The sequence below is a fragment of the Hyla sarda genome, unplaced genomic scaffold, assembly GCF_029499605.1.
Source record: "Hyla sarda isolate aHylSar1 unplaced genomic scaffold, aHylSar1.hap1 scaffold_197, whole genome shotgun sequence".
Taxonomy (NCBI): Eukaryota; Metazoa; Chordata; class Amphibia; order Anura; family Hylidae; genus Hyla; species Hyla sarda.
In genome coordinates this window covers 165,239-185,559 of record NW_026608627.1, presented here as the reverse complement: position 1 = coordinate 185,559, position 20,321 = coordinate 165,239, and the positions used below count along the sequence as shown (strand labels likewise).

General features: G+C 46.1%; 9 non-coding genes across 9 annotated transcripts; all 9 read right to left on the bottom strand.

The window, feature by feature from the left end:
- Positions 1–1,358: 1,358 nt before the first annotated feature.
- LOC130316861 (U2 spliceosomal RNA) lies at positions 1,359–1,549 on the bottom strand. The gene has a single exon (XR_008864071.1). It is a non-coding gene; the product is annotated as a U2 spliceosomal RNA (small nuclear RNA).
- A 2,088-nt stretch (positions 1,550–3,637) lies between these two features.
- On the bottom strand, positions 3,638–3,828 carry LOC130316860 (U2 spliceosomal RNA). The gene has a single exon (XR_008864070.1). It is a non-coding gene; the product is annotated as a U2 spliceosomal RNA (small nuclear RNA).
- Positions 3,829–5,908: 2,080 nt separating this feature from the next.
- On the bottom strand, positions 5,909–6,099 carry LOC130316858 (U2 spliceosomal RNA). The gene has a single exon (XR_008864068.1). It is a non-coding gene; the product is annotated as a U2 spliceosomal RNA (small nuclear RNA).
- A 2,083-nt stretch (positions 6,100–8,182) lies between these two features.
- Positions 8,183–8,373, bottom strand: LOC130316857 (U2 spliceosomal RNA). Its single transcript, XR_008864067.1, has one exon. It is a non-coding gene; the product is annotated as a U2 spliceosomal RNA (small nuclear RNA).
- A 2,087-nt stretch (positions 8,374–10,460) lies between these two features.
- Positions 10,461–10,651, bottom strand: LOC130316855 (U2 spliceosomal RNA). The gene has a single exon (XR_008864066.1). It is a non-coding gene; the product is annotated as a U2 spliceosomal RNA (small nuclear RNA).
- A 2,077-nt stretch (positions 10,652–12,728) lies between these two features.
- Positions 12,729–12,919, bottom strand: LOC130316854 (U2 spliceosomal RNA). The gene has a single exon (XR_008864065.1). It is a non-coding gene; the product is annotated as a U2 spliceosomal RNA (small nuclear RNA).
- A 2,091-nt stretch (positions 12,920–15,010) lies between these two features.
- On the bottom strand, positions 15,011–15,201 carry LOC130316853 (U2 spliceosomal RNA). Its single transcript, XR_008864064.1, has one exon. It is a non-coding gene; the product is annotated as a U2 spliceosomal RNA (small nuclear RNA).
- A 2,085-nt stretch (positions 15,202–17,286) lies between these two features.
- LOC130316852 (U2 spliceosomal RNA) lies at positions 17,287–17,477 on the bottom strand. The gene has a single exon (XR_008864063.1). It is a non-coding gene; the product is annotated as a U2 spliceosomal RNA (small nuclear RNA).
- A 2,087-nt stretch (positions 17,478–19,564) lies between these two features.
- Positions 19,565–19,755, bottom strand: LOC130316851 (U2 spliceosomal RNA). Its single transcript, XR_008864062.1, has one exon. It is a non-coding gene; the product is annotated as a U2 spliceosomal RNA (small nuclear RNA).
- Between the last annotated feature and the right edge of the window lie 566 nt (positions 19,756–20,321).

Here is a 20,321-nt window from a genome sequence, read left to right as displayed (position 1 = left end):
AGGAGAGATGTTGTTTACACCTAGTGATGTCAGTGGTATTGAGTGACATCACAGCACAGTGCTAAGGCTCCTGGGCCTGGACACAGCAGCGGCTGCAATATCTCAACGGAGAATACGTTTATATATATGTGTGTGTGTGCGCGTATATATATATATATATATATATATATATATATATATATATATTTCTCCGCCGAAATCACTTTTAAACCCATTTCCACCTTTTTTTCCCTTCTCTTCCTCTTACTTTTTTTTCACGTTTTTTTACGTTTTTCTCCTTTTCGCCTCTTTTCTGGGCGTATTATTCTTCTTTTTCTTCTTTTTTTTCGTCTAATGCATACCCCATCAGTGCAGCAATGCTTATTCAATACCGCCAGCAGATGGAGACACTGGGGGATAATTTTCTAAGGATTTATACTGATTTTTCCTGTCTGAATTTGTCGCACAGAAAGTTGCAGGCCAAATATGTGTGACATTTCTGCGACTTTAGCTTCTAGAGCATTTTTACAACATTATACATAGGTGCTGAATACATAAAAAGCGACTGTTCAGCGACAGACAAGTCGCATCGGCTGAAAGTAGGCCAGAATGTCAGTCCATGTTGGAGCAGGTTTAGATACAGTCTAAAGCATAGATCTCAAAGTCTGTGCACAGAATTTAGCAAGGGCCTCGCACCTTCTGATGCATCAGGTAGGTGCACTATAGCATAGCCTAACCCTCTGTACTTTGGTCTATATTGATGCGGGACATAGACAGCCAGCTGATGACCAATCCATTAGTGCAATGGATGGCTGGAAGCATTTGTCTTTGCCTTTGCAATACCACAGAAGCAATGCATGGTCAATGTACAGCAATGACACACCTGTGTGAACAGCCAGGAGACCCCCCCATGTTATGTTACATAGTTACATAGTTAGTACGGTCGAAAAAAGACATATGTCCATCAAGTTCAACCAGGGAATTAAGGGGTAGGGGTGTGGCGCGATATTGGGGAAGGGATGAGATTTTATATTTCTTCATAAGCATTAATCTTATTTTGTCAATTAGGAACATTCAGCACCCACCCGCTATCAAGGCAGCTGCCTATCATGTCATGCCCTACCTGCACAGGTGTGCTGGCTACTCAAATGATCCAATTAAGGAGGCCATTTAGTCAGCAGCAGCAGAAGTCCTGTGCCTGGACGCTCCAACAGCGGCCAGACACAAGCAGAAGCAGCAGAAGCAGCAGCAGCACCACCTTTTGTTTTTTGGCTGCAGCAGCAGCAGCAGCAGCAGCAAGGCCCACAGGGCTGGCTAGCTGGCTAGCCAGCAAGCAGGTAGCAATGAAAGTAGGAATCTTTCTTTTTAACCCTGTAAGGGGGTGGTGCACTGTACCCGAAGATACTGCCATATCGGGTCAATGCATAGGGCGACGGAAGCAAGCTTCGAAATCGGCCCCCGTTCTCAAAAATCCATTTAATATATGGTCCCCAGATAGGGGACGTATCAGATATTAAACTGATAAGAACAGATACTACACTTGATCTTAGCCAAAAGGCCGAGAAGCGATAACCGTGAAAGGGGCGGGCCCAACAAGGTCCCCTTCATGGGCACTATCACTGCTTGCTGTCAGGGAGGCTGCCAGACAATTTTCCATGCACACTCTGGGCTGGGGGGCAGTCAACCACCAGTACACACAGCAGAACCTAAACCCATACCATTATTGCTAAGCAGCAAGACAGGGGCCCATTGCACTCCCACGGGGCCTTTTTAAATGCAATCCATAACCCGGATTTGCCAGGAACCCTTCTTACTCCTCCTACTTGCATGTGACACTGGGCTTAGGATCTGCATAGGAAACACACACACAAGCACACACCTACCTTTGTTGCCTGCAGATGCCTCCTTGGCTGTCCCCAAACGGTATCAAACCAACACCCACGGGAAGCTGTAAGCATAGAGGACATGCCTGCACCCCATTGGACTTACCTGTGTGGGTTAAATCCGGGTTATTTGACAACCTATGGCGGTGATGGTTCTGCTCAGGCAGAGCAGTGCTGATGCTCCTCATAAAGCTGTCGCTGCTGTGAAGGTTCTAGGTGACATCACAATCCCTATGGTTACATACACGACAAAGCTGGGTTGTTGTTGTTTACACTCTGCAAGGCCTGTGGAAGTGAGTGACATCATAGCACTGTAGTTCTGAGGGTTCTAGATGGATGCAACAATCTCCTGTTGCTTCTATGAAGGCCATAATAGACGACATCACCAAACAGCTCCATAGTCACATACACAGCAAAGGAGAGATGTTGTTTACACCTAGTGATGTCAGTGGTATTGAGTGACATCACAGCACAGTGCTAAGGCTCCTGGGCCTGGACACAGCAGCGGCTGCAATATCTCAACGGAGAATACGTTTATATATATGTGTGTGTGTGCGCGTATATATATATATATATATATATATATATATATATATATATATATTCTCCGCCGAAATCACTTTTAAACCCATTTCCACCTTTTTTTCCCTTCTCTTCCTCTTACTTTTTTTTCACGTTTTTTTACGTTTTTCTCCTTTTCGCCTCTTTTCTGGGCGTATTATTCTTCTTTTTCTTCTTTTTTTTCGTCTAATGCATACCCCATCAGTGCAGCAATGCTTATTCAATACCGCCAGCAGATGGAGACACTGGGGGATAATTTTCTAAGGATTTATACTGATTTTTCCTGTCTGAATTTGTCGCACAGAAAGTTGCAGGCCAAATATGTGTGACATTTCTGCGACTTTAGCTTCTAGAGCATTTTTACAACATTATACATAGGTGCTGAATACATAAAAAGCGACTGTTCAGCGACAGACAAGTCGCATCGGCTGAAAGTAGGCCAGAATGTCAGTCCATGTTGGAGCAGGTTTAGATACAGTCTAAAGCATAGATCTCAAAGTCTGTGCACAGAATTTAGCAAGGGCCTCGCACCTTCTGATGCATCAGGTAGGTGCACTATAGCATAGCCTAACCCTCTGTACTTTGGTCTATATTGATGCGGGACATAGACAGCCAGCTGATGACCAATCCATTAGTGCAATGGATGGCTGGAAGCATTTGTCTTTGCCTTTGCAATACCACAGAAGCAATGCATGGTCAATGTACAGCAATGACACACCTGTGTGAACAGCCAGGAGACCCCCCCATGTTATGTTACATAGTTACATAGTTAGTACGGTCGAAAAAAGACATATGTCCATCAAGTTCAACCAGGGAATTAAGGGGTAGGGGTGTGGCGCGATATTGGGGAAGGGATGAGATTTTATATTTCTTCATAAGCATTAATCTTATTTTGTCAATTAGGAACATTCAGCACCCACCCGCTATCAAGGCAGCTGCCTATCATGTCATGCCCTACCTGCACAGGTGTGCTGGCTACTCAAATGATCCAATTAAGGAGGCCATTTAGTCAGCAGCAGCAGAAGTCCTGTGCCTGGACGCTCCAACAGCGGCCAGACACAAGCAGAAGCAGCAGAAGCAGCAGCAGCACCACCTTTTGTTTTTTGGCTGCAGCAGCAGCAGCAGCAGCAGCAAGGCCCACAGGGCTGGCTAGCTGGCTAGCCAGCAAGCAGGTAGCAATGAAAGTAGGAATCTTTCTTTTTAACCCTGTAAGGGGGTGGTGCACTGTACCCGAAGATACTGCCATATCGGGTCAATGCATAGGGCGACGGAAGCAAGCTTCGAAATCGGCCCCCGTTCTCAAAAATCCATTTAATATATGGTCCCCAGATAGGGGACGTATCAGATATTAAACTGATAAGAACAGATACTACACTTGATCTTAGCCAAAAGGCCGAGAAGCGATAACCGTGAAAGGGGCGGGCCCAACAAGGTCCCCTTCATGGGCACTATCACTGCTTGCTGTCAGGGAGGCTGCCAGACAATTTTCCATGCACACTCTGGGCTGGGGGGCAGTCAACCACCAGTACACACAGCAGAACCTAAACCCATACCATTATTGCTAAGCAGCAAGACAGGGGCCCATTGCACTCCCACGGGGCCTTTTTAAATGCAATCCATAACCCGGATTTGCCAGGAACCCTTCTTACTCCTCCTACTTGCATGTGACACTGGGCTTAGGATCTGCATAGGAAACACACACACAAGCACACACCTACCTTTGTTGCCTGCAGATGCCTCCTTGGCTGTCCCCAAACGGTATCAAACCAACACCCACGGGAAGCTGTAAGCATAGAGGACATGCCTGCACCCCATTGGACTTACCTGTGTGGGTTAAATCCGGGTTATTTGACAACCTATGGCGGTGATGGTTCTGCTCAGGCAGAGCAGTGCTGATGCTCCTCATAAAGCTGTCGCTGCTGTGAAGGTTCTAGGTGACATCACAATCCCTATGGTTACATACACGACAAAGCTGGGTTGTTGTTGTTTACACTCTGCAAGGCCTGTGGAAGTGAGTGACATCATAGCACTGTAGTTCTGAGGGTTCTAGATGGATGCAACAATCTCCTGTTGCTTCTATGAAGGCCATAATAGACGACATCACCAAACAGCTCCATAGTCACATACACAGCAAAGGAGAGATGTTGTTTACACCTAGTGATGTCAGTGGTATTGAGTGACATCACAGCACAGTGCTAAGGCTCCTGGGCCTGGACACAGCAGCGGCTGCAATATCTCAACGGAGAATACGTTTATATATATGTGTGTGTGTGCGCGTATATATATATATATATATATATATATATATATATATATATATATTTCTCCGCCGAAATCACTTTTAAACCCATTTCCACCTTTTTTTCCCTTCTCTTCCTCTTACTTTTTTTTCACGTTTTTTTACGTTTTTCTCCTTTTCGCCTCTTTTCTGGGCGTATTATTCTTCTTTTTCTTCTTTTTTTTCGTCTAATGCATACCCCATCAGTGCAGCAATGCTTATTCAATACCGCCAGCAGATGGAGACACTGGGGGATAATTTTCTAAGGATTTATACTGATTTTTCCTGTCTGAATTTGTCGCACAGAAAGTTGCAGGCCAAATATGTGTGACATTTCTGCGACTTTAGCTTCTAGAGCATTTTTACAACATTATACATAGGTGCTGAATACATAAAAAGCGACTGTTCAGCGACAGACAAGTCGCATCGGCTGAAAGTAGGCCAGAATGTCAGTCCATGTTGGAGCAGGTTTAGATACAGTCTAAAGCATAGATCTCAAAGTCTGTGCACAGAATTTAGCAAGGGCCTCGCACCTTCTGATGCATCAGGTAGGTGCACTATAGCATAGCCTAACCCTCTGTACTTTGGTCTATATTGATGCGGGACATAGACAGCCAGCTGATGACCAATCCATTAGTGCAATGGATGGCTGGAAGCATTTGTCTTTGCCTTTGCAATACCACAGAAGCAATGCATGGTCAATGTACAGCAATGACACACCTGTGTGAACAGCCAGGAGACCCCCCCATGTTATGTTACATAGTTACATAGTTAGTACGGTCGAAAAAAGACATATGTCCATCAAGTTCAACCAGGGAATTAAGGGGTAGGGGTGTGGCGCGATATTGGGGAAGGGATGAGATTTTATATTTCTTCATAAGCATTAATCTTATTTTGTCAATTAGGAACATTCAGCACCCACCCGCTATCAAGGCAGCTGCCTATCATGTCATGCCCTACCTGCACAGGTGTGCTGGCTACTCAAATGATCCAATTAAGGAGGCCATTTAGTCAGCAGCAGCAGAAGTCCTGTGCCTGGACGCTCCAACAGCGGCCAGACACAAGCAGAAGCAGCAGAAGCACCACCTTTTGTTTTTTGGCTGCAGCAGCAGCAGCAGCAGCAGCAAGGCCCACAGGGCTGGCTAGCTGGCTAGCCAGCAAGCAGGTAGCAATGAAAGTAGGAATCTTTCTTTTTAACCCTGTAAGGGGGTGGTGCACTGTACCCGAAGATACTGCCATATCGGGTCAATGCATAGGGCGACGGAAGCAAGCTTCGAAATCGGCCCCCGTTCTCAAAAATCCATTTAATATATGGTCCCCAGATAGGGGACGTATCAGATATTAAACTGATAAGAACAGATACTACACTTGATCTTAGCCAAAAGGCCGAGAAGCGATAACCGTGAAAGGGGCGGGCCCAACAAGGTCCCCTTCATGGGCACTATCACTGCTTGCTGTCAGGGAGGCTGCCAGACAATTTTCCATGCACACTCTGGGCTGGGGGGCAGTCAACCACCAGTACACACAGCAGAACCTAAACCCATACCATTATTGCTAAGCAGCAAGACAGGGGCCCATTGCACTCCCACGGGGCCTTTTTAAATGCAATCCATAACCCGGATTTGCCAGGAACCCTTCTTACTCCTCCTACTTGCATGTGACACTGGGCTTAGGATCTGCATAGGAAACACACACACAAGCACACACCTACCTTTGTTGCCTGCAGATGCCTCCTTGGCTGTCCCCAAACGGTATCAAACCAACACCCACGGGAAGCTGTAAGCATAGAGGACATGCCTGCACCCCATTGGACTTACCTGTGTGGGTTAAATCCGGGTTATTTGACAACCTATGGCGGTGATGGTTCTGCTCAGGCAGAGCAGTGCTGATGCTCCTCATAAAGCTGTCGCTGCTGTGAAGGTTCTAGGTGACATCACAATCCCTATGGTTACATACACGACAAAGCTGGGTTGTTGTTGTTTACACTCTGCAAGGCCTGTGGAAGTGAGTGACATCATAGCACTGTAGTTCTGAGGGTTCTAGATGGATGCAACAATCTCCTGTTGCTTCTATGAAGGCCATAATAGACGACATCACCAAACAGCTCCATAGTCACATACACAGCAAAGGAGAGATGTTGTTTACACCTAGTGATGTCAGTGGTATTGAGTGACATCACAGCACAGTGCTAAGGCTCCTGGGCCTGGACACAGCAGCGGCTGCAATATCTCAACGGAGAATACGTTTATATATATGTGTGTGTGTGCGCGTATATATATATATATATATATATATATATATATATATATTTCTCCGCCGAAATCACTTTTAAACCCATTTCCACCTTTTTTTCCCTTCTCTTCCTCTTACTTTTTTTTCACGTTTTTTTACGTTTTTCTCCTTTTCGCCTCTTTTCTGGGCGTATTATTCTTCTTTTTCTTCTTTTTTTTCGTCTAATGCATACCCCATCAGTGCAGCAATGCTTATTCAATACCGCCAGCAGATGGAGACACTGGGGGATAATTTTCTAAGGATTTATACTGATTTTTCCTGTCTGAATTTGTCGCACAGAAAGTTGCAGGCCAAATATGTGTGACATTTCTGCGACTTTAGCTTCTAGAGCATTTTTACAACATTATACATAGGTGCTGAATACATAAAAAGCGACTGTTCAGCGACAGACAAGTCGCATCGGCTGAAAGTAGGCCAGAATGTCAGTCCATGTTGGAGCAGGTTTAGATACAGTCTAAAGCATAGATCTCAAAGTCTGTGCACAGAATTTAGCAAGGGCCTCGCACCTTCTGATGCATCAGGTAGGTGCACTATAGCATAGCCTAACCCTCTGTACTTTGGTCTATATTGATGCGGGACATAGACAGCCAGCTGATGACCAATCCATTAGTGCAATGGATGGCTGGAAGCATTTGTCTTTGCCTTTGCAATACCACAGAAGCAATGCATGGTCAATGTACAGCAATGACACACCTGTGTGAACAGCCAGGAGACCCCCCCATGTTATGTTACATAGTTACATAGTTAGTACGGTCGAAAAAAGACATATGTCCATCAAGTTCAACCAGGGAATTAAGGGGTAGGGGTGTGGCGCGATATTGGGGAAGGGATGAGATTTTATATTTCTTCATAAGCATTAATCTTATTTTGTCAATTAGGAACATTCAGCACCCACCCGCTATCAAGGCAGCTGCCTATCATGTCATGCCCTACCTGCACAGGTGTGCTGGCTACTCAAATGATCCAATTAAGGAGGCCATTTAGTCAGCAGCAGCAGAAGTCCTGTGCCTGGACGCTCCAACAGCGGCCAGACACAAGCAGAAGCAGCAGAAGCAGCAGCAGCACCACCTTTTGTTTTTTGGCTGCAGCAGCAGCAGCAGCAGCAGCAAGGCCCACAGGGCTGGCTAGCTGGCTAGCCAGCAAGCAGGTAGCAATGAAAGTAGGAATCTTTCTTTTTAACCCTGTAAGGGGGTGGTGCACTGTACCCGAAGATACTGCCATATCGGGTCAATGCATAGGGCGACGGAAGCAAGCTTCGAAATCGGCCCCCGTTCTCAAAAATCCATTTAATATATGGTCCCCAGATAGGGGACGTATCAGATATTAAACTGATAAGAACAGATACTACACTTGATCTTAGCCAAAAGGCCGAGAAGCGATAACCGTGAAAGGGGCGGGCCCAACAAGGTCCCCTTCATGGGCACTATCACTGCTTGCTGTCAGGGAGGCTGCCAGACAATTTTCCATGCACACTCTGGGCTGGGGGGCAGTCAACCACCAGTACACACAGCAGAACCTAAACCCATACCATTATTGCTAAGCAGCAAGACAGGGGCCCATTGCACTCCCACGGGGCCTTTTTAAATGCAATCCATAACCCGGATTTGCCAGGAACCCTTCTTACTCCTCCTACTTGCATGTGACACTGGGCTTAGGATCTGCATAGGAAACACACACACAAGCACACACCTACCTTTGTTGCCTGCAGATGCCTCCTTGGCTGTCCCCAAACGGTATCAAACCAACACCCACGGGAAGCTGTAAGCATAGAGGACATGCCTGCACCCCATTGGACTTACCTGTGTGGGTTAAATCCGGGTTATTTGACAACCTATGGCGGTGATGGTTCTGCTCAGGCAGAGCAGTGCTGATGCTCCTCATAAAGCTGTCGCTGCTGTGAAGGTTCTAGGTGACATCACAATCCCTATGGTTACATACACGACAAAGCTGGGTTGTTGTTGTTTACACTCTGCAAGGCCTGTGGAAGTGAGTGACATCATAGCACTGTAGTTCTGAGGGTTCTAGATGGATGCAACAATCTCCTGTTGCTTCTATGAAGGCCATAATAGACGACATCACCAAACAGCTCCATAGTCACATACACAGCAAAGGAGAGATGTTGTTTACACCTAGTGATGCCGTGGTATTGAGTGACATCACAGCACAGTGCTAAGGCTCCTGGGCCTGGACACAGCAGCGGCTGCAATATCTCAACGGAGAATACGTTTATATATATGTGTGTGTGTGCGCGTATATATATATATATATATATATATATATATATATATATATATATTCTCCGCCGAAATCACTTTTAAACCCATTTCCACCTTTTTTTCCCTTCTCTTCCTCTTACTTTTTTTTCACGTTTTTTTACGTTTTTCTCCTTTTCGCCTCTTTTCTGGGCGTATTATTCTTCTTTTTCTTCTTTTTTTTCGTCTAATGCATACCCCATCAGTGCAGCAATGCTTATTCAATACCGCCAGCAGATGGAGACACTGGGGGATAATTTTCTAAGGATTTATACTGATTTTTCCTGTCTGAATTTGTCGCACAGAAAGTTGCAGGCCAAATATGTGTGACATTTCTGCGACTTTAGCTTCTAGAGCATTTTTACAACATTATACATAGGTGCTGAATACATAAAAAGCGACTGTTCAGCGACAGACAAGTCGCATCGGCTGAAAGTAGGCCAGAATGTCAGTCCATGTTGGAGCAGGTTTAGATACAGTCTAAAGCATAGATCTCAAAGTCTGTGCACAGAATTTAGCAAGGGCCTCGCACCTTCTGATGCATCAGGTAGGTGCACTATAGCATAGCCTAACCCTCTGTACTTTGGTCTATATTGATGCGGGACATAGACAGCCAGCTGATGACCAATCCATTAGTGCAATGGATGGCTGGAAGCATTTGTCTTTGCCTTTGCAATACCACAGAAGCAATGCATGGTCAATGTACAGCAATGACACACCTGTGTGAACAGCCAGGAGACCCCCCCATGTTATGTTACATAGTTACATAGTTAGTACGGTCGAAAAAAGACATATGTCCATCAAGTTCAACCAGGGAATTAAGGGGTAGGGGTGTGGCGCGATATTGGGGAAGGGATGAGATTTTATATTTCTTCATAAGCATTAATCTTATTTTGTCAATTAGGAACATTCAGCACCCACCCGCTATCAAGGCAGCTGCCTATCATGTCATGCCCTACCTGCACAGGTGTGCTGGCTACTCAAATGATCCAATTAAGGAGGCCATTTAGTCAGCAGCAGCAGAAGTCCTGTGCCTGGACGCTCCAACAGCGGCCAGACACAAGCAGAAGCAGCAGAAGCAGCAGCAGCACCACCTTTTGTTTTTTGGCTGCAGCAGCAGCAGCAGCAGCAGCAAGGCCCACAGGGCTGGCTAGCTGGCTAGCCAGCAAGCAGGTAGCAATGAAAGTAGGAATCTTTCTTTTTAACCCTGTAAGGGGGTGGTGCACTGTACCCGAAGATACTGCCATATCGGGTCAATGCATAGGGCGACGGAAGCAAGCTTCGAAATCGGCCCCCGTTCTCAAAAATCCATTTAATATATGGTCCCCAGATAGGGGACGTATCAGATATTAAACTGATAAGAACAGATACTACACTTGATCTTAGCCAAAAGGCCGAGAAGCGATAACCGTGAAAGGGGCGGGCCCAACAAGGTCCCCTTCATGGGCACTATCACTGCTTGCTGTCAGGGAGGCTGCCAGACAATTTTCCATGCACACTCTGGGCTGGGGGGCAGTCAACCACCAGTACACACAGCAGAACCTAAACCCATACCATTATTGCTAAGCAGCAAGACAGGGGCCCATTGCACTCCCACGGGGCCTTTTTAAATGCAATCCATAACCCGGATTTGCCAGGAACCCTTCTTACTCCTCCTACTTGCATGTGACACTGGGCTTAGGATCTGCATAGGAAACACACACACAAGCACACACCTACCTTTGTTGCCTGCAGATGCCTCCTTGGCTGTCCCCAAACGGTATCAAACCAACACCCACGGGAAGCTGTAAGCATAGAGGACATGCCTGCACCCCATTGGACTTACCTGTGTGGGTTAAATCCGGGTTATTTGACAACCTATGGCGGTGATGGTTCTGCTCAGGCAGAGCAGTGCTGATGCTCCTCATAAAGCTGTCGCTGCTGTGAAGGTTCTAGGTGACATCACAATCCCTATGGTTACATACACGACAAAGCTGGGTTGTTGTTGTTTACACTCTGCAAGGCCTGTGGAAGTGAGTGACATCATAGCACTGTAGTTCTGAGGGTTCTAGATGGATGCAACAATCTCCTGTTGCTTCTATGAAGGCCATAATAGACGACATCACCAAACAGCTCCATAGTCACATACACAGCAAAGGAGAGATGTTGTTTACACCTAGTGATGCCAGTGGTATTGAGTGACATCACAGCACAGTGCTAAGGCTCCTGGGCCTGGACACAGCAGCGGCTGCAATATCTCAACGGAGAATACGTTTATATATATGTGTGTGTGTGCGCGTATATATATATATATATATATATATATATATATTTCTCCGCCGAAATCACTTTTAAACCCATTTCCACCTTTTTTTCCCTTCTCTTCCTCTTACTTTTTTTTCACGTTTTTTTACGTTTTTCTCCTTTTCGCCTCTTTTCTGGGCGTATTATTCTTCTTTTTCTTCTTTTTTTTCGTCTAATGCATACCCCATCAGTGCAGCAATGCTTATTCAATACCGCCAGCAGATGGAGACACTGGGGGATAATTTTCTAAGGATTTATACTGATTTTTCCTGTCTGAATTTGTCGCACAGAAAGTTGCAGGCCAAATATGTGTGACATTTCTGCGACTTTAGCTTCTAGAGCATTTTTACAACATTATACATAGGTGCTGAATACATAAAAAGCGACTGTTCAGCGACAGACAAGTCGCATCGGCTGAAAGTAGGCCAGAATGTCAGTCCATGTTGGAGCAGGTTTAGATACAGTCTAAAGCATAGATCTCAAAGTCTGTGCACAGAATTTAGCAAGGGCCTCGCACCTTCTGATGCATCAGGTAGGTGCACTATAGCATAGCCTAACCCTCTGTACTTTGGTCTATATTGATGCGGGACATAGACAGCCAGCTGATGACCAATCCATTAGTGCAATGGATGGCTGGAAGCATTTGTCTTTGCCTTTGCAATACCACAGAAGCAATGCATGGTCAATGTACAGCAATGACACACCTGTGTGAACAGCCAGGAGACCCCCCCATGTTATGTTACATAGTTACATAGTTAGTACGGTCGAAAAAAGACATATGTCCATCAAGTTCAACCAGGGAATTAAGGGGTAGGGGTGTGGCGCGATATTGGGGAAGGGATGAGATTTTATATTTCTTCATAAGCATTAATCTTATTTTGTCAATTAGGAACATTCAGCACCCACCCGCTATCAAGGCAGCTGCCTATCATGTCATGCCCTACCTGCACAGGTGTGCTGGCTACTCAAATGATCCAATTAAGGAGGCCATTTAGTCAGCAGCAGCAGAAGTCCTGTGCCTGGACGCTCCAACAGCGGCCAGACACAAGCAGAAGCAGCAGAAGCAGCAGCAGCACCACCTTTTGTTTTTTGGCTGCAGCAGCAGCAGCAGCAGCAGCAAGGCCCACAGGGCTGGCTAGCTGGCTAGCCAGCAAGCAGGTAGCAATGAAAGTAGGAATCTTTCTTTTTAACCCTGTAAGGGGGTGGTGCACTGTACCCGAAGATACTGCCATATCGGGTCAATGCATAGGGCGACGGAAGCAAGCTTCGAAATCGGCCCCCGTTCTCAAAAATCCATTTAATATATGGTCCCCAGATAGGGGACGTATCAGATATTAAACTGATAAGAACAGATACTACACTTGATCTTAGCCAAAAGGCCGAGAAGCGATAACCGTGAAAGGGGCGGGCCCAACAAGGTCCCCTTCATGGGCACTATCACTGCTTGCTGTCAGGGAGGCTGCCAGACAATTTTCCATGCACACTCTGGGCTGGGGGGCAGTCAACCACCAGTACACACAGCAGAACCTAAACCCATACCATTATTGCTAAGCAGCAAGACAGGGGCCCATTGCACTCCCACGGGGCCTTTTTAAATGCAATCCATAACCCGGATTTGCCAGGAACCCTTCTTACTCCTCCTACTTGCATGTGACACTGGGCTTAGGATCTGCATAGGAAACACACACACAAGCACACACCTACCTTTGTTGCCTGCAGATGCCTCCTTGGCTGTCCCCAAACGGTATCAAACCAACACCCACGGGAAGCTGTAAGCATAGAGGACATGCCTGCACCCCATTGGACTTACCTGTGTGGGTTAAATCCGGGTTATTTGACAACCTATGGCGGTGATGGTTCTGCTCAGGCAGAGCAGTGCTGATGCTCCTCATAAAGCTGTCGCTGCTGTGAAGGTTCTAGGTGACATCACAATCCCTATGGTTACATACACGACAAAGCTGGGTTGTTGTTGTTTACACTCTGCAAGGCCTGTGGAAGTGAGTGACATCATAGCACTGTAGTTCTGAGGGTTCTAGATGGATGCAACAATCTCCTGTTGCTTCTATGAAGGCCATAATAGACGACATCACCAAACAGCTCCATAGTCACATACACAGCAAAGGAGAGATGTTGTTTACACCTAGTGATGTCAGTGGTATTGAGTGACATCACAGCACAGTGCTAAGGCTCCTGGGCCTGGACACAGCAGCGGCTGCAATATCTCAACGGAGAATACGTTTATATATATGTGTGTGTGTGCGCGTATATATATATATATATATATATATATATATATATATATATATATATTTCTCCGCCGAAATCACTTTTAAACCCATTTCCACCTTTTTTTCCCTTCTCTTCCTCTTACTTTTTTTTCACGTTTTTTTACGTTTTTCTCCTTTTCGCCTCTTTTCTGGGCGTATTATTCTTCTTTTTCTTCTTTTTTTTCGTCTAATGCATACCCCATCAGTGCAGCAATGCTTATTCAATACCGCCAGCAGATGGAGACACTGGGGGATAATTTTCTAAGGATTTATACTGATTTTTCCTGTCTGAATTTGTCGCACAGAAAGTTGCAGGCCAAATATGTGTGACATTTCTGCGACTTTAGCTTCTAGAGCATTTTTACAACATTATACATAGGTGCTGAATACATAAAAAGCGACTGTTCAGCGACAGACAAGTCGCATCGGCTGAAAGTAGGCCAGAATGTCAGTCCATGTTGGAGCAGGTTTAGATACAGTCTAAAGCATAGATCTCAAAGTCTGTGCACAGAATTTAGCAAGGGCCTCGCACCTTCTGATGCATCAGGTAGGTGCACTATAGCATAGCCTAACCCTCTGTACTTTGGTCTATATTGATGCGGGACATAGACAGCCAGCTGATGACCAATCCATTAGTGCAATGGATGGCTGGAAGCATTTGTCTTTGCCTTTGCAATACCACAGAAGCAATGCATGGTCAATGTACAGCAATGACACACCTGTGTGAACAGCCAGGAGACCCCCCCATGTTATGTTACATAGTTACATAGTTAGTACGGTCGAAAAAAGACATATGTCCATCAAGTTCAACCAGGGAATTAAGGGGTAGGGGTGTGGCGCGATATTGGGGAAGGGATGAGATTTTATATTTCTTCATAAGCATTAATCTTATTTTGTCAATTAGGAACATTCAGCACCCACCCGCTATCAAGGCAGCTGCCTATCATGTCATGCCCTACCTGCACAGGTGTGCTGGCTACTCAAATGATCCAATTAAGGAGGCCATTTAGTCAGCAGCAGCAGAAGTCCTGTGCCTGGACGCTCCAACAGCGGCCAGACACAAGCAGAAGCAGCAGAAGCAGCAGCAGCACCACCTTTTGTTTTTTGGCTGCAGCAGCAGCAGCAGCAGCAGCAAGGCCCACAGGGCTGGCTAGCTGGCTAGCCAGCAAGCAGGTAGCAATGAAAGTAGGAATCTTTCTTTTTAACCCTGTAAGGGGGTGGTGCACTGTACCCGAAGATACTGCCATATCGGGTCAATGCATAGGGCGACGGAAGCAAGCTTCGAAATCGGCCCCCGTTCTCAAAAATCCATTTAATATATGGTCCCCAGATAGGGGACGTATCAGATATTAAACTGATAAGAACAGATACTACACTTGATCTTAGCCAAAAGGCCGAGAAGCGATAACCGTGAAAGGGGCGGGCCCAACAAGGTCCCCTTCATGGGCACTATCACTGCTTGCTGTCAGGGAGGCTGCCAGACAATTTTCCATGCACACTCTGGGCTGGGGGGCAGTCAACCACCAGTACACACAGCAGAACCTAAACCCATACCATTATTGCTAAGCAGCAAGACAGGGGCCCATTGCACTCCCACGGGGCCTTTTTAAATGCAATCCATAACCCGGATTTGCCAGGAACCCTTCTTACTCCTCCTACTTGCATGTGACACTGGGCTTAGGATCTGCATAGGAAACACACACACAAGCACACACCTACCTTTGTTGCCTGCAGATGCCTCCTTGGCTGTCCCCAAACGGTATCAAACCAACACCCACGGGAAGCTGTAAGCATAGAGGACATGCCTGCACCCCATTGGACTTACCTGTGTGGGTTAAATCCGGGTTATTTGACAACCTATGGCGGTGATGGTTCTGCTCAGGCAGAGCAGTGCTGATGCTCCTCATAAAGCTGTCGCTGCTGTGAAGGTTCTAGGTGACATCACAATCCCTATGGTTACATACACGACAAAGCTGGGTTGTTGTTGTTTACACTCTGCAAGGCCTGTGGAAGTGAGTGACATCATAGCACTGTAGTTCTGAGGGTTCTAGATGGATGCAACAATCTCCTGTTGCTTCTATGAAGGCCATAATAGACGACATCACCAAACAGCTCCATAGTCACATACACAGCAAAGGAGAGATGTTGTTTACACCTAGTGATGCCAGTGGTATTGAGTGACATCACAGCACAGTGCTAAGGCTCCTGGGCCTGGACACAGCAGCGGCTGCAATATCTCTCAACGGAGAATACGTTTATATATATGTGTGTGTGTGCGCGTATATATATATATATATATATATATATATATATATATATTTCTCCGCCGAAATCACTTTTAAACCCATTTCCACCTTTTTTTCCCTTCTCTTCCTCTTACTTTTTTTTCACGTTTTTTTACGTTTTTCTCCTTTTCGCCTCTTTTCTGGGCGTATTATTCTTCTTTTTCTTCTTTTTTTTCGTCTAATGCATACCCCATCAGTGCAGCAATGCTTATTCAATACCGCCAGCAGATGGAGACACTGGGGGATAATTTTCTAAGGATTTATACTGATTTTTCCTGTCTGAATTTGTCGCACAGAAAGTTGCAGGCCAAATATGTGTGACATTTCTGCGACTTTAGCTTCTAGAGCATTTTTACAACATTATACATAGGTGCTGAATACATAAAAAGCGACTGTTCAGCGACAGACAAGTCGCATCGGCTGAAAGTAGGCCAGAATGTCAGTCCATGTTGGAGCAGGTTTAGATACAGTCTAAAGCATAGATCTCAAAGTCTGTGCACAGAATTTAGCAAGGGCCTCGCACCTTCTGATGCATCAGGTAGGTGCACTATAGCATAGCCTAACCCTCTGTACTTTGGTCTATATTGATGCGGGACATAGACAGCCAGCTGATGACCAATCCATTAGTGCAATGGATGGCTGGAAGCATTTGTCTTTGCCTTTGCAATACCACAGAAGCAATGCATGGTCAATGTACAGCAATGACACACCTGTGTGAACAGCCAGGAGACCCCCCCATGTTATGTTACATAGTTACATAGTTAGTACGGTCGAAAAAAGACATATGTCCATCAAGTTCAACCAGGGAATTAAGGGGTAGGGGTGTGGCGCGATATTGGGGAAGGGATGAGATTTTATATTTCTTCATAAGCATTAATCTTATTTTGTCAATTAGGAACATTCAGCACCCACCCGCTATCAAGGCAGCTGCCTATCATGTCATGCCCTACCTGCACAGGTGTGCTGGCTACTCAAATGATCCAATTAAGGAGGCCATTTAGTCAGCAGCAGCAGAAGTCCTGTGCCTGGACGCTCCAACAGCGGCCAGACACAAGCAGAAGCAGCAGAAGCAGCAGCAGCACCACCTTTTGTTTTTTGGCTGCAGCAGCAGCAGCAGCAGCAGCAAGGCCCACAGGGCTGGCTAGCTGGCTAGCCAGCAAGCAGGTAGCAATGAAAGTAGGAATCTTTCTTTTTAACCCTGTAAGGGGGTGGTGCACTGTACCCGAAGATACTGCCATATCGGGTCAATGCATAGGGCGACGGAAGCAAGCTTCGAAATCGGCCCCCGTTCTCAAAAATCCATTTAATATATGGTCCCCAGATAGGGGACGTATCAGATATTAAACTGATAAGAACAGATACTACACTTGATCTTAGCCAAAAGGCCGAGAAGCGATAACCGTGAAAGGGGCGGGCCCAACAAGGTCCCCTTCATGGGCACTATCACTGCTTGCTGTCAGGGAGGCTGCCAGACAATTTTCCATGCACACTCTGGGCTGGGGGGCAGTCAACCACCAGTACACACAGCAGAACCTAAACCCATACCATTATTGCTAAGCAGCAAGACAGGGGCCCATTGCACTCCCACGGGGCCTTTTTAAATGCAATCCATAACCCGGATTTGCCAGGAACCCTTCTTACTCCTCCTACTTGCATGTGACACTGGGCTTAGGATCTGCATAGGAAACACACACACAAGCACACACCTACCTTTGTTGCCTGCAGATGCCTCCTTGGCTGTCCCCAAACGGTATCAAACCAACACCCACGGGAAGCTGTAAGCATAGAGGACATGCCTGCACCCCATTGGACTTACCTGTGTGGGTTAAATCCGGGTTATTTGACAACCTATGGCGGTGATGGTTCTGCTCAGGCAGAGCAGTGCTGATGCTCCTCATAAAGCTGTCGCTGCTGTGAAGGTTCTAGGTGACATCACAATCCCTATGGTTACATACACGACAAAGCTGGGTTGTTGTTGTTTACACTCTGCAAGGCCTGTGGAAGTGAGTGACATCATAGCACTGTAGTTCTGAGGGTTCTAGATGGATGCAACAATCTCCTGTTGCTTCTATGAAGGCCATAATAGACGACATCACCAAACAGCTCCATAGTCACATACACAGCAAAGGAGAGATGTTGTTTACACCTAGTGATGTCAGTGGTATTGAGTGACATCACAGCACAGTGCTAAGGCTCCTGGGCCTGGACACAGCAGCGGCTGCAATATCTCAACGGAGAATACGTTTATATATATGTGTGTGTGTGCGCGTATATATATATATATATATATATATATATATATATATATATATTTCTCCGCCGAAATCACTTTTAAACCCATTTCCACCTTTTTTTCCCTTCTCTTCCTCTTACTTTTTTTTCACGTTTTTTTACGTTTTTCTCCTTTTCGCCTCTTTTCTGGGCGTATTATTCTTCTTTTTCTTCTTTTTTTTCGTCTAATGCATACCCCATCAGTGCAGCAATGCTTATTCAATACCGCCAGCAGATGGAGACACTGGGGGATAATTTTCTAAGGATTTATACTGATTTTTCCTGTCTGAATTTGTCGCACAGAAAGTTGCAGGCCAAATATGTGTGACATTTCTGCGACTTTAGCTTCTAGAGCATTTTTACAACATTATACATAGGTGCTGAATACATAAAAAGCGACTGTTCAGCGACAGACAAGTCGCATCGGCTGAAAGTAGGCCAGAATGTCAGTCCATGTTGGAGCAGGTTTAGATACAGTCTAAAGCATAGATCTCAAAGTCTGTGCACAGAATTTAGCAAGGGCCTCGCACCTTCTGATGCATCAGGTAGGTGCACTATAGCATAGCCTAACCCTCTGTACTTTGGTCTATATTGATGCGGGACATAGACAGCCAGCTGATGACCAATCCATTAGTGCAATGGATGGCTGGAAGCATTTGTCTTTGCCTTTGCAATACCACAGAAGCAATGCATGGTCAATGTACAGCAATGACACACCTGTGTGAACAGCCAGGAGACCCCCCCATGTTATGTTACATAGTTACATAGTTAGTACGGTCGAAAAAAGACATATGTCCATCAAGTTCAACCAGGGAATTAAGGGGTAGGGGTGTGGCGCGATATTGGGGAAGGGATGAGATTTTATATTTCTTCATAAGCATTAATCTTATTTTGTCAATTAGGAACATTCAGCACCCACCCGCTATCAAGGCAGCTGCCTATCATGTCATGCCCTACCTGCACAGGTGTGCTGGCTACTCAAATGATCCAATTAAGGAGGCCATTTAGTCAGCAGCAGCAGAAGTCCTGTGCCTGGACGCTCCAACAGCGGCCAGACACAAGCAGAAGCAGCAGAAGCAGCAGCAGCACCACCTTTTGTTTTTTGGCTGCAGCAGCAGCAGCAGCAGCAGCAAGGCCCACAGGGCTGGCTAGCTGGCTAGCCAGCAAGCAGGTAGCAATGAAAGTAGGAATCTTTCTTTTTAACCCTGTAAGGGGGTGGTGCACTGTACCCGAAGATACTGCCATATCGGGTCAATGCATAGGGCGACGGAAGCAAGCTTCGAAATCGGCCCCCGTTCTCAAAAATCCATTTAATATATGGTCCCCAGATAGGGGACGTATCAGATATTAAACTGATAAGAACAGATACTACACTTGATCTTAGCCAAAAGGCCGAGAAGCGATAACCGTGAAAGGGGCGGGCCCAACAAGGTCCCCTTCATGGGCACTATCACTGCTTGCTGTCAGGGAGGCTGCCAGACAATTTTCCATGCACACTCTGGGCTGGGGGGCAGTCAACCACCAGTACACACAGCAGAACCTAAACCCATACCATTATTGCTAAGCAGCAAGACAGGGGCCCATTGCACTCCCACGGGGCCTTTTTAAATGCAATCCATAACCCGGATTTGCCAGGAACCCTTCTTACTCCTCCTACTTGCATGTGACACTGGGCTTAGGATCTGCATAGGAAACACACACACAAGCACACACCTACCTTTGTTGCCTGCAGATGCCTCCTTGGCTGTCCCCAAACGGTATCAAACCAACACCCACGGGAAGCTGTAAGCATAGAGGACATGCCTGCACCCCATTGGACTTACCTGTGTGGGTTAAATCCGGGTTATTTGACAACCTATGGCGGTGATGGTTCTGCTCAGGCAGAGCAGTGCTGATGCTCCTCATAAAGCTGTCGCTGCTGTGAAGGTTCTAGGTGACATCACAATCCCTATGGTTACATACACGACAAA